This window comes from Trichomycterus rosablanca, chromosome 4 (genome assembly GCF_030014385.1).
Source record: "Trichomycterus rosablanca isolate fTriRos1 chromosome 4, fTriRos1.hap1, whole genome shotgun sequence".
In the NCBI taxonomy this organism is placed as follows: domain Eukaryota; kingdom Metazoa; phylum Chordata; class Actinopteri; order Siluriformes; family Trichomycteridae; genus Trichomycterus; species Trichomycterus rosablanca.
Genome location: NC_085991.1, coordinates 15,871,197 through 15,884,300, shown reverse-complemented (window position 1 = coordinate 15,884,300; position 13,104 = coordinate 15,871,197). Strand labels below are relative to the sequence as shown.

General features: G+C 38.5%; 1 non-coding gene across 1 annotated transcript; it reads right to left on the bottom strand.

Moving 5' to 3' along the window:
* Window positions 1-8,807: 8,807 nt before the first annotated feature.
* trnap-agg (transfer RNA proline (anticodon AGG)) lies at window positions 8,808-8,879 on the bottom strand. Its single transcript has one exon. It is a non-coding gene; the product is annotated as a tRNA-Pro (tRNA).
* Window positions 8,880-13,104: the final 4,225 nt, after the last annotated feature.

Here is a 13,104-nt window from a genome sequence, read left to right as displayed (position 1 = left end):
TAATACAAGCTCTATTTGTATAAAAGTTGGGGTTGTTTTTGACACTTATACACTGAAAATAACACAAATACCATATAAAAACACTGACATACAATTGTAAATATAAATATAAAAATACAATAAAACCTGCTCTTTAGCTTTACTTCTTTATAGGTTTCTTATGCATCTTAATCGTGGAGATGCTTGATCTTGGAATATCGTATCAGTAAAGGCGCATTCATATGAGAAGTGGCAAAACCGCTTTTGTGCTGGCTTTGCTGTTATTTCCTATGGAGTGTGGCGGTGCACAAAGCTTAACGTGACTTATTGTACTAAAACAACGACCAAGGAATTTCATAAGTAGAGAGAACTTATGAGCAGTAATTATTAAGAGAGGTTTAGTGTTCCTGTGTCGGTTCTTTTAATACATTAAATCACATTAAGCTTTTTTAACAGCAAGCATATTAGACTCTCTTGGAAAAGCTGATTCTTACAGTTTCTCAGTGCTAAATACAGCAGTCGCACACGTCAAGTTTAATGGAACAACGTCAAGTTTAAGGGTACAAATTTCTCGACGGAGGGCGTCAAGTTTCAAAGATTTTGAGTTTAGGGGATGTCGAGTTACAAGGTAGCACTGCAATTGGAATAGTAATGTAACACAGTGCTAAACATGCATTTGTCTTATGTGTTGCAGACATCAATTTTAGATTTTATTACATGGGTCAATAAAATAATCTTTTGTCACTTGAATAAATGTTTAAGAATATGAACAAATCACAGAGTTACAATTGCCATTTAAATTAATATGATGAGCAAATGATTTTCCTACTGACATGATCTGCGCTGCTTTTCTTTTTAATGTATTTTACAGTAATGATGTTTTTTTTTCTTGCTGTAGGCATGGAATGGCACAGGAGCTGCGTCCGGAATCGCATACTTACAGAGTACGTACTAGATTGGAGGAAGTATGCACTACTCGGCCGGTAAAAAAGTATATACTTTCAGTACAGAAGTGTGCAGTATGCACACAACACCCGTACGTACTACGTCCGCCATCATACCAGCGTCAAGTGATGACGTGGGACGTGATGACGTAATTTCACCATAGTTACAGACTCATTACAAACCCCACTCGCCAAAATTTTGGATATTTATCGTGTTTTTGTTATTTATTCGTCTTTAAAAATTTTAATTTTATTTATCTTACTTACACTTGTGAACAGAGGACTCAGTTTTCCGCCATCTTTCTTGTTTCTTATTCCGCTTCAATCGCCTACGCAGCTCCAGTTGCATTATGGGATACATTAGCGGACCGCAAGTGTGCATCGCTTGCATACTCAAACATGGCTGCCCAATAAGTAGGTCATCCGGGTACTTCTCGCGTACCTCTTTATGTATACTGTGTATTCGGACATACTAACCGCTCTCGCGTCCTCATTTCGCGTACTATTAAGTATGGAAGTATGCGATTCCGGACGCAGCTAGGGAAAACTGCTCTGTGTTAGTTTTGTAGATGATGTGTATCTGTTTTATTTCACTTTCTTATATATTTATTTGTTTCTTTGTTAAATTATTATTTAAATATTATGTGATGAGTAACAACTTAAATTATCTGCAGTCCATTTTTTTTAATGTTTGCTGTGGGTGTACAGTGACATACTAAGAATTGATCTGTATTGGTTTTGTACTGGCAGTTTGATTTCACCAATTTATGGTGTTTTAATTGTGCTTTTTATATATGATAAAAGAAGCTAGGGCATGAGATCATTAATTACTTAACAACTCAACTGAGAAATCTGGCATAAGTGATCTTAATACTACCAGGTGTACTCAATTATTTTTTGTAATGTATAAAATTGTAATCTATAAAACTGCAATTAAATTGCATGACTTGTGGGCGACTTCTGTCTTCTGGAAAAAAGAAAGTTGTTTCATACCATCTTCTGTAACTGCAGTCTTTGTAAGTAGCCTAGCACTGTGTACTTAAACACTTACATATAAGTCAGCACAGGCAGAAAAGCATTAAGGAAGTTTCTTCTAGATTTAGACACTATGATTCACTATGACTGTGGGGGGAGCTACATGTGAGAACAAATGTAAAAATGTGCATTTTTTTTAAACCTGGTTATTTGAACTGACACAGAACAACCATGTTACTCCTACTCTCAGTATTTATTATTGTTGCCCACACTGGTAAATATATATTATTTATTCTTTGTTAATTACATATTATTATTAGTAGTAGTAGTATTTGTATTGTTGTTATTATAAGTTTTTATTTTTATTTTAATACACTTTATTTGATATTGGTTTGCGTAAATTATGTTTTTATAGCAGAGGCTGCTGACAGCATTAAACCAGACCAACCCAGTTCATCTTCAACAGAAGAAAGGGAAGAAAGGAGCATCACACTGTCCTGTACATATACAGGATCACCATTTAGTCTCCACTGGTATCATCAAAAACCTGGATCAAAACCTGAGTTTCTGGGGCTGATTGTACGATCCACAAAACAGGCCACATATGCTGAACCAGACTTCCGGTGGTACGCACGCTGAGACGCTAGCCTAGTTGTTTGTTTGTAGCCTTTAGCTAAATAACTTTTTATATACGTATGTTTTAAACATATAATTTATACGTTTATCTTCCGTGTGTTGTTGATTTAGTTTTATTTTGTTTATCGTAAAAAAGCGCTTGTGTTTACTAACGTAAATTCGTGCTGTGTTGGAAACTAGGAAACTTCTGCTACCGGCATCCGAACGAAGCCGGTTTTGTTTGTTTTTGTACTTCAGCGCATAAACATCTTAATTATCCAGAATTAAAACCGTTTTCGGTCCGCACGAAGCGCGTTTGTGTTTGGTTGTGTTCTGTATTTCAGCTCTTAAAACACCTCTGTTTTGTGGGGAGTTATAACCGTTTCTGTTCGTAGGAAGCGCGTTTATTTGTTTAGTACACCAGCGCATAACACCGTTCTCCTTTAGAATTACAGCCGCTTTTGTCCGAACGAAGCGCGTTTGTGTTGGTTTGGTTGGTGGTTTTTGTATTCCAGCTTATCATCGCCTGTTTCATCCGGAATTAAAGCCGTTCTTCTGTGACTACCAGCAGAAGCGCCGGTGAATCCAACATAAACATCATCTCCAACTCATCTTGTAAAGCTAAGTATATTTCTTTGTTACTATGGCCCCAGCAGGAGCATTATATCCATGTTCCGAGTGTAACATGTTCAGTTATTCCTTCTCCGTGTTTAGTGATAACTTTACATGTGATAAGTGTAGATTAGTTGTTAGTCTGACGGAGAAGATCTCAGTGTTAGAAGGGCGCATTCGGGCTTTAGAACAGACTACTACTAGTGAGGACTTAGATTCAGCTGTAGCAGCCCCGAATGCCAGCAGTTCAGGTACAGAACCCCAGACTCCGGCATTAGAGCCCTCACAGCGGGGCGACTGGGTGACGTCTCGGCGACATAGTCGTAGGGCAAAGCACCGACCATCTCAGTTGCACGTGTCCAACAGGTTTTCCCCACTCAGTGAGCCACCCGCTGAGCAGCCTGTTAATGTAAGTGCTCTGGTTATAGGAGATTCTCAGCTCCGACACGTGCGTATTGCAACCCCCATAGAGACACCAGCAACCATAGTCACCTGTATTCCGGGGGCCAGGGCGCCCGACATCAGAGCAAATCTGAAAGTGCTGGCTAATGCTAATCGTAGATTTTCGAAGATTGTTATCCACGTTGGCACTAATGATGTTCGTTTACGGCAGTCTGAGGTTACTAAGAGTAATGTTAAAGAGGTGTGTGAGTTAGCTAGGTCGATGTCCGAGGCAGTAGTGTGCTCTGGCCCCTTACCGATTCGACCCAGTGGCGAAACCTACAGCAGGTTGTTGTCGCTGAACCGCTGGATGTCTAAATGGTGCTCAGAAAACTGCATTGATTTTGTAGATAACTGGTCCACCTTTGAGGGAAGGCCTGGTCTTTTGAAGCGGGATGGTGTACACCCCACGTGGGAGGGTGCTGCTCGCATTTCTTGCAGCATAGGTGACAGGCTTTACCACCGCGTTAGTGTAGCGGCAGATAGTGTTAAATGACTACCCAGAGCCAAGACCAGGCAGCAGACTAACAGGCCTAACCGACTGTCTGCGAGTCGCCATCGGACGTCACCCGGAATCCTTAGGTCACAAACCATTGAGACTGTGTCTGTTTACCGTGGCAGGTGTAAGCCAAAACAAAATCAAAAAGTATGTCATAATAACTTAATTAAAATTAATCTAAATGAGCATCATGAAAACCATAGTAGGGCTAAACTAAAGTTAGGACTTCTAAACATCAGGTCACTTGCATGCAAAACAGTAATTGTAAATGAAATAATTACAGATAATTGTCTTAATGCACTTTGTTTAACTGAGACCTGGGCTAGACCTGATGAGTATCTAGGTTTAAATGAAGCATCTCCTCCGGGTTACAGTTATGAACATAAGCCACGTCTTAGTGGTCGTGGTGGAGGAATAGCCGCAATTTATGACAAGGACATAGGTCTCACTGTAAAATCAACTCCCATAACAAACTCGTTTGAAGTTCTTATCTCTGACATAACCAATAAATGTTCATCTGATAAAACTAGTATGTTTAAGCTGGTTACTGTTTATCGACCCCCTGGTCCTTACTCAGAATTTCTTAACGAATTTGCCGATTTTCTTTCTAAATTAGTTTTATTAACTAAGAAAGCTTTAATTGTTGGTGACTTTAATATCCATTATGAGGATAAATGTAATCCACTCAAAACTGCGTTTGATTCTATTTTAGAATCTTTAGGCATCACCCAAAATGTAACAGGACCCACTCACCGCTGTAAACATACCTTAGATTTAATACTTACTTATGGTATAAACATAGACAACCTGGAAATTGTACCACAGAATGACTTAATCTCTGATCACTCTCTACTAATTTATGAAGTGTCCCTGTCCAATAATATACAGCAACCGCATCGTTTTAAATATAAGCGCACTATTACATCTGCAACTGCAGCAGCGTTCATAAACTGCCTACCAGAATTACCAAATATATCAGCATCAGAACCTAAAGAACTAGATCAGGCAACTCAAAACCTAGAGACTGTATTGCGCGCAACCTTAGATAACGTAGCCCCACTCAAAACTAAACTGATTAGGGAGAAAAAACTTGCTCCATGGTACAATGACCACACATGCGCACTTAAACAAGCAGCACGAAAATTAGAACGCAAGTGGCGTCACACTACACTAGAAGTGTATAAGATTGCTTGGAAAGATGCTCTAACTGAGTATAAACATGCACTTATAAAAGCTAAATCTTTATATTATTCATCCCTAATAGAGAAAAATAAAAACAATCCCAGATTCCTTTTTGAGACAGTGTCCAAATTAACTAAAAACGTTAAGGAAACTGAATCTAATATATCGCCTGACTGTACCAGCGATGATTTTTTAAAATTCTTTAATGACAAGATAGAAAAAATACGACTTCAGAGTCAGAGTGTGTCACTTGCCAATGTTAAGTATGGACTCACTCCGAGCAGCATTGGTGATAACAGTGGTGATAATAGTAACGAGTTAATCCAACTAAATTCCTTTAATCCAATCTCCCAAAATGAACTAACTGTGTTGATTAAGTCATCGAAGTCATCATCGTGTATACTCGATCCTGTTCCAACTCGTTTACTTAAAGATTTACTCCCAGCTATTGTAGAGCCCCTGCTTACATTAATCAATGCATCCCTTAGCCTTGGGTACGTACCTAAATTGTTTAAAAGTGCTGTTATTAAACCCCTGATTAAAAAACCTAATCTTGATCCACATGTACTAGCTAATTATAGGCCAATTTCAAACCTTCCTTTTGTCTCTAAGATATTAGAAAAAGTCGTTTCCAAACAGTTATGTTCTTATTTGAATGAAAATTGTATTCATGAAAAATTTCAATCAGGATTTAGACCCAATCATAGTACAGAAACCGCATTAATTAGAGTAGTTAACGAGTTGTTAATGTCTTCTGATAATGGATGTGTCTCTTTTCTTGTTCTATTAGATCTTAGCGCAGCGTTTGATACGGTCGATCATAACATTTTACTGGAGAGGCTAGAAAATACAGTAGGTGTTAAAGGACTCGCACTCTCTTGGTTTAAATCATATCTGACTGACCGCTCTCAATTCGTTTATGTAAATAATAAATGCTCGGAAACTACAAAAGTAAAGTATGGTGTTCCACAGGGGTCGGTACTGGGACCGCTATTATTTACACTCTATATGCTTCCACTAGGTGAAATTATTCATAAACATGGCATAAACTTTCACTGCTATGCAGATGACACACAGCTGTATATATCAGCCAAACCAAATGATACTGACACAATCAGTAAGATAGAAGATTGTGTAAACGACATAAAAAACTGGATGTCGTGTAATTTTCTTTTACTTAATTCAGATAAAACAGAGGTTTTACTTGTTGGCTCTAAAGCTGCAAGAGACAAGTTGTCTAACCTGGTGCTAAACTTAAACACGTTCTCTGTTACTCCCAGCCCAGATGTAAAAAACTTAGGTGTCACAATAGATTCAGATCTCTCATTTGATACACACGTTAATAATATTACTAGAGTTGCTTTCTATCATTTGCGTAACATTTCTAAAATAAGAAATATACTATCTGTTAATGACGCCGAAAAACTGATCCATGCGTTTATAACTTCTCGGTTAGATTATTGTAATGCTCTTCTAACTGGATGCTCTGGTAGATCCTTAAACAAACTCCAGTTAGTTCAAAATGCAGCAGCTCGAGTGCTAACTAGAACTAAAAAATTTGACCATATTACTCCTGTTCTCTACACTGGCTGCCAGTTAAATTTCGCATTGATTACAAAATACTTTTACTAACTTATAAAGCGCTACATGGTCTGGGTCCACAGTATCTGAGTGAGCTTATTAATCACTACAGCCCAGCGCGTCCACTTCGTTCACAAGATGCAGGGTTACTTATAGTTCCTAAAATTAAAAAGATCACGGCTGGTGGAAGAGCGTTTTCCTACAAAGCTCCACAACTCTGGAATAATCTTTCTGCCTCTATTCGGGATTCGGACACAGTCTCAATGTTTAAGTCTAGACTGAAAACATATTTATTTTCTCAGGCTTTTGATTAGTATAGACAAAGGCGCAGAGCTTGGGGGTTCTTGGTCATAGAAACTTGTGGTGATCAGGGATGTTGGGTTGCTGTCGTTCTGCCTCTCTTGTCCGATCACTCAGGTTTGGTGACGGTGGGGAGATGGGCGCTGATGTCCTGTGAAAGCCTTCATGACCTTGTTACCTGCTCGCTCTCCCTTTTAGTTATGCTGTAATAATTAGGGCTGCCGGAGTCTAAAACTCTCTGTAAAACTGTTTGTCAACTAGCATTGTGCATTATTAACTACATTCTCTGTTGTTTTACCCCGAGGGCATTCTGATGGAAACCTGTTTACCCGCCGAGGTTAAGGATTGAAGTCGAGACTGCCGGGACAACGATGCTTCTCCTGTCAGATGTGACGGGTCTGGAGTAATTGCAACGACAAGAAATCACTACAGACTTTATTGAAGACTAGAGCGGATAACAACTCTATTATTATTTAATTGTTTATTTATCTATTTATTACCAGTTATGACTTTTAGATCATTTAATTCTGTGTTTGTATGATTTGTGTAAATCGTGTATTTATTTAAAGTATCCTCCAGGCCACCCATGAAGGATGGGCCCTGCTGAGTCTGGTTCCTCTCAAGGTTTCTTCCTGTAATTTTCAGGGAGTTTTTCCTTGCCACAGTCGCCCTCGGCTTGCTCAACAGGGGTTTTTGTATCTGTTGGTCCTGGATTTTGTAAAGTTGCTTTGAGACAATGTCTATTGTAAAAAGCGCTATATAAATAAAGTTGACTTGACTTGACTTGAACCAGCTGATCCACGTCTGTCTATAAATCTTAATACAGAAGATATGAAAGTGGAGCTAAAGATCTCCTCTGCTGCTGTAACAGATTCTGCTCTGTGTTACTGCGCCATGGAGCCCACAGTAACAGCAACTCCTGTCATGCTGCACAAAAAGTCTTTCATGTGATCATTCTTTGTTTTCTTCTCACTAGGTGGAGCTGTTTGCTTTTTAAACAGATGTATTTTATCTGGAATAGTTTACAAAGTAAAACAAGTTTTATCTGTTTTATTCATTTAAGTTCCAAATAAATAGACACAATCTTTCTGGTTCTCCTTGTACTGAGGCTCAGGTAGTAAATTCATGTAAATTTAATCTTTTAAGATTAAAATAAATCTTTTCCTTATCACATTTCCTCTTTGTTAGCTCATGTAGTGCTTATATTGTGTCTTTCATAATGATGGAACAGTACTTTCTCTATTAATTATCTTGCATGTTCTTTACAATACCATTAGTACAATTTTAAGTCTGGTCAAGACCTTGATGAGTCTCCTGATCTGTGTGAGGAATTTCTCCACTTTTTATAAATAAACAAAATAGAGATAAACATGTTTTATCAATTGTTAATAAAAAACTATCAACAATGACAGTGCTTTAAATTTAAACATGGATTCACAAAACCTATCGATGGCTTTTAGAATAACTCTGGCAGCATGATTTCATTTTTTATTTATTTATTTTGTTTTAATTGTACGAGGACAAAGTTTAAGCTAAAGGTTAGAATTTTAATAATGTGGCCTGGCATCCAGGTAGAAAGCTGTTCAAGTTTTACCATTTAATCGCCCCGTTTCATTTCCATTTGCACACTGGGATTAGAACCTGAAGAGGCAGTTGATAAATTAAATGTGGGTAAACAAGGGCTCGACCGGGATTTGAACCCGGGACCTCTCGCACCCTAAGCGAGAATCATACCCCTAGACCAACGAGCCAGCCTGGATGAATGCCAGGACATTTCTTTGACCTCCGTGGCTTAGCGTCAAAACCATGTTGACTGGTTGCACTGGGAAGTGTATTCATGACAAAACAAAATTCAGTGCAGAGCTTCATTAAAGCATTTCTAACAGTTTACGCATGAGGTGTCATTAAAGGCATTTGCACCCACATAAGCTTACCAACTTCTACCAGTGAATCAGCATGTGTCATTTTTGTTTGATCGTTAGATTTTAACGGGACACTTGATAAGTTTTTTTTGGATAGTTCAACAAAGCGAGAGCTCGTCCGGGATTTAAACCCGGGACCTCTCACACCCGAAGCGAGAATCATACCCCTAGACCAACAAGCCAGCAGGAACAAGAACCTTTGTGTTACTTTGATCTGCGTGACTGACCTTCAATACTATGTTGTCTGGTTGAGCTGGTAAGTGTGGTCGGTGCTTGCATTACAAAACTATCAAAACATGCAGTATCAGTACATAGATGCACATCCTGATATTGCAGAGTGAGCTGTGGCCCTGGGTCAACAGGGGAGGTGCTTCAGTCAAAAACGTTCAACCAATCATAAACTAGCTGCTGCTATGACATCACCACATTTGTCGGGCCTTTCTCGTTTTTCTCCATTTTTTCTATTCTTCTCATTTTTTAACCTCAACCAGAGAAAAAGCTCTGTGACACGCACCCCTTTGTTATAATACATGCTTAACATGTAGTAGTACAGTTTTTTTTGCTTTACACAGAATAATATTTTACATATTGTAGCTAGCCTTGGCTTGGCTAATCTCTCATAGCTTTTTGCTATGCTAGCTAGTAGTAGTTAAGCTAGCTGGCTAACCTAATGGTAAATCTGAGAAATTTATTTCATGCTTTGCACACTGTTAATATTTTGCTTGGAACAATGATTTCCAACATTCTATCAAATACTGAAAGTAACAAAGTTGCCGGATCTTTTAGCTTGCATACTCATTACCTAGCTAGGATTAGCTAGCCCCGGCAAATGTGGTGATGTCATAGCAGCAGCTAGTTTGTGATTGATCGAACGATTTCGATTGAAGCACCTCCCCTGTTGACCCAGGGCCACATCTCACTCTGCAATATCAGGTTGTGCGTACATAGACTGGTTATAACCTCTTCTTAAAGAGTTGAAACATGAAAAATATTTAAAGGTTCCAAATAGTAAAAACTTCTTTTAATTAGTCAACTGTCAGGACTAGGAAGCATTTGAAAGCTCTGTGCTGTTTTCATAAAGTACCTTTGTAACCCCATGTAATTAGACAGGCTTTACATGTTTACCAATTTAATGCCACCTTTGATTTCTAATTGCACACTGTGATACATTTTGAAGAGACATTTTGATAAGTCAACATTCTTTAGTTAAAGAGCCGGGGATTAAAGAAGGGATCCACCCAGATTTTATCAGAAAACCTACACAACCTTAACTAACCTTAATAACCTTAATTATTATCCTTTACAACATTATTATACTAACCCAAGGCATGGCTTATGGAGTACATTCCAAACATCCTCAGGTCCAACTGTGATCGTGTGTACACCAACATTGCTGTTGAATAAAAATGAATTCCCCTCCCCACATTTGACAATTAAACCACTTTTCTGTGTTTCTTCTCCCCCATCATCTGTCGTGTCAAACCCATTGTAAGGAGTATGAAAGTATGACTGGAGTGGGCTGATGCCTCGTTACAACATCAGCTGCAGCACACAGACTGGAAGCAGTTAGACCTTAGAAATGTCTTGAAAAGCTATTAGATCTGGGCATCAGTTCTCACGCTGTAACTGGACTTTCTTAATACACCACAGTCTGTTAAGCTCATCCATTTTACCTCATCCACCCTCATCCTGAATACAGATTTGCCCCAGGGCTGTGTGCTCAGTCTACTTCTCTTCTCCCTGTCATCACTACAAATCAGTTTATGGATCTTTAAATCATTTTAGTTTTCTTGATGTATGAAAATAAGCAATTTGTCTGCTATCATAGATACAACATGGTGATGACCCAGTGTACCCTGGTGCATCTCTCACTAAAGGACAGAGTCTGCTGTTGCTCATGTCATATGTATTGACACACAACCTGACTGGTGTAGCTCTTCAGCATCTTCTTGACATTTTCAATGAACATTTTCCAGGCTTTCCAGTTACCCTGTATCTTTTTGATAAAGCCTACGGACAGTTTGGCCACTATGTGCCACATTTTATTGTATTAAATGTGAAAGTTACATATGACCCAGGGAGACAGCTCCAACTGTCTGTTCTTTTTGTAAATCTACATTTGACACTGACTATAATCTTAGAGTTGGTTCTTATTTTCTTGTACTTAGACTGTCAAGCCAGATTGTGGATATTTTGGAGTCACCAACATTTTATGACGTACAATGTGGAGCAGTATATAAAAACATGAAACAAAGTGGCAAAATGGAAGATGATGACATCTCAATCATTTGGAACTGTGATGGAGTTTCAGTGTTTCAAACAGTGATAATTATACTCTCATCTTGTGCTCATTGTTTTAAGGTAAATTGCTCTCATTTGGCCTCTCACACGCCATCACTCACATTTGTTCCTAATGTCTCAGGAGGAACTTAAGTCTGTACCCCCCTCTTACTCTACTGCTGGTGCCACCTGCCAAACATTCAGGTAAAATCTCCCAAACTTGCTGTATCATGCTCCAGTTCATACAGCACAATAGAGACACTTTTTGTTACTCTAAATGGATGTGTGTAGTGATGTTGTAACATCTGCACATCCTGTATGTGGTTTCTTAAAGACGTCATGAGTTTCATACTGAACTATTATACAGTCCTCAGTAGACTGTGTTCAGAAATGGCTCAACTATGCAACTTACTCCATATCGGGAGATACATAACACTGATTCTCACTGTAACATTATTAGGAGTTAAAACAGTTTGTTTCACTGACAATTTCTGTAATAAATGACACATTATTTTTTTTTTCTTCACAACAGGTGGTTTTGCAGATAAAATTGAGCCAACAGATTCCAACATTATCAGACAAGAAACAGAGACTGTTACTCTAAAATGTTCAAGCGGCAGTGTTTGGCTTTACTGGTACAAACAAAATCCTAACAGGGCACTACAATTTTTACTGTATAAAGGTGCAAAAGGCAGTTCAGCTGAGAGCACTCCTGATGACCCTCGAATCACGTCTAAAACAACCAGTACATCTACTGAACTTACCATCAGCAATCTAAAGCTGACAGATTCTGCTCTCTATGACTGTGCTCTTAGAGACACCCAGTGATACAAAGCTATTTAGTTAACCACACACACACACACACACACACAGTAAAATATAAATAGCACCTGCTCTCTCTGATTAATTGTTAGTAGCTTGTATTATTTAACAATATTTAACACCCATAATAACCTTGTAAAAAGTGATCGTGATTTTTTGTAATTATGCTCCTGTATTCTCTTCTACTCTTCTCAGCTATACAATGTAAATACATCTCATTATATTTTATGCAATCCCAGAACATGTGTTCATGTTGTGTAAGAGTTAGGTGCATAACTTCTTTTCATTTATCTCACATAAAACACTGTTTATCTGATTTGCAGGGAAGAGTTTGGCACAGTCAGTAACACCACTGAGCGCCACCGGAGCACTTTTTACATTTTTAACAGCAAAAGTTTGTCCATCATTAACTGCCTGGGTGTCTCACAACAGGGGGCACATGAATCCAATGCACTGTGGTGGGCATGAATATAGTTTCAAAGGGGACACTACCATCATCTGGCTCCTGCTGCTGAGCCTCACAAACAGATTCCTTGGTGCCCCCATGGAAGGGCTTTGTGATCCCAGGATGATGGGTACATGTGCATTTACTAACCATAGAAATAAGTTACATTGTCATAAATCAAAACACAGCAGAAAGAGTTTAGAAGCAATTCACAATTAGTAATTAGTACAAAATTGAACAAAAAATACTTATATTGAAAATAGAAATGTTTTAAAATGTAATAAAAAGCACAAAATAAATAAAAACAGACAAAAAGTGGTCGGAGCAGTCGTGACCTCACTGGCCCCATCTTGGAATAATTAATTGTTTATTGACACAGTAATCACAGTTATGTGTTTTGAAGAGGAGGACAGCGTGTGTAACATCTGTGAAGCTGCTGTATTGAAGTGTGTAAAAGCTAAACTAAACTACGTATAATTAACAGGGTTCCCGCGGGTCCTTAAAAAG